Genomic DNA, 1,508 nt, shown 5'->3' with positions numbered 1-1,508 from the left:
CTTGCTCCGAAGCATCCGACTGTAAAGACTGGTCACCTACACCTGTGGTTTGTGGGTCTGAAGAAAACTATTCATCCTTGCAAATGTCTTCTGCTGAGATGCCTCACACAGAGACTGTCTCTCCTCTTCCTTCCTCCATGGATCTGCTTATTCAGGACAGCCCAGATTCTTCCACCAGTTCCAAAGGCAAACAACACACTTCTGCAGAGAATAGTGCCACAAAAAAGGAAAACAAGGTCCTGGTCAAGAAACAGAAGACCAGAACTCTGTTCTCTTCCAACCAGCTGTGTGTACTCAATGATAGATTTCAGAGACAGAAATACTTCAGCCTCCAGCAGACGCAGGAACTTTCCAACATCCTGAACCTCAGCTACAAAGGTGAAGACCTGGTTCCAGAACCAGAGAATGAAATCTAAGAGGTGGCAGAAAAACAACTAGCCAAAGAATAGCAATGGTGTGATTCAGAAGGCCTCAGCACCTACCTACCCCAGTCTCGACTCTTCCTACCACCAAGGATGCCTGGTGAACGTGACTGGAAACCTTCCAATGTGGAGCAACCAAACCTAGAGCAATTCAACCTGGAGCAACCAGATCCAGAACATCCAGTCCTGGAGCAACCACTGCTGGAACACTCAGACCTGGTGCACCCAGTCCTGGAACAATCAGGCCTGAAACATTTCCTTCTATAACTGTGGAGAGGAATCTCTGCAGTCCTGCATGCAGTTCTAGCCAAATTTTCCTGACTTGGAGGTTTCCTTGGAAACTGCTGGGGAAAGCCATAATGTAGTACAGCAGACCACTAGGTATTTTAGTACTCCACAATTCATAGATTTATTCCTGAAGTACTCCACAAACATGCAACCTTAAGATGTGTGAAGATGAGTGAAGTTGATATTACTCAGCTTCAGTCTGGGCACTGGCTGAATTTTATCTCTCCTCCCTTCCCTCATAGGATTTCTGTTGTTTGGAAACTACGTGTTCTGGTTTCCATTATGCCTACCCAGTCAATTTGATGGAGGGTGGGGAATGCTTGGAGCCTAATCAGAGAGGTTTCTTTCTTTTTTCCTTTTAGATCTTCCTGGAGAAAAGACATTTTAATAATCATGGCTGCTAAGGACAACATGATAGAAGCTGTCTCTGGCTATAGATAAGTAGATCTAATACTAGTTTGGATATCTTTAGGGTTTAGAATCTAACCTCAAGAATAAGAAACAAAAGTAGAAATTGGTGTGATGAAGGTATATTCCTATTGTTTTGGATTGGGCTTTACTTATTTAAAATATATATATATATATTGAGTCCAGGTGCAGTAGCTCATGCCTGTAATCCCAGCACTTTGGGAGGCCAAGTCAGGCAGATCACCTCAGGTTAGGAGTTCAATACCAGTCTGGCCAACATGATGAAACCTTGTCTCTACTAAAACACAAAAATTAGCCTGGTGTGGTCTCAGGTGCCTGTAATCCCAGCTACTCGGGAGACTGAGACAGGAGAATCACTTGACCCCAGGA

At 44.2% G+C, this 1,508-nt stretch overlaps 1 pseudogene; it reads left to right on the top strand.

Annotated features, from left to right (window-relative positions):
- The first annotated feature begins 8 nt into the window (after positions 1–8).
- Positions 9–876, top strand: LOC108513263 (homeobox protein NANOG pseudogene; annotated as a pseudogene).
- Positions 877–1,508: the final 632 nt, after the last annotated feature.

Source organism: Rhinopithecus bieti, unplaced genomic scaffold (assembly GCF_001698545.2).
Source record: "Rhinopithecus bieti isolate Rb0 unplaced genomic scaffold, ASM169854v2 scaffold_32746, whole genome shotgun sequence".
Lineage (NCBI taxonomy): Eukaryota > Metazoa > Chordata > Mammalia > Primates > Cercopithecidae > Rhinopithecus > Rhinopithecus bieti.
Note: the sequence above shows the minus strand (reverse complement) of the source record. Positions and strands in the feature narration are given on the sequence as shown.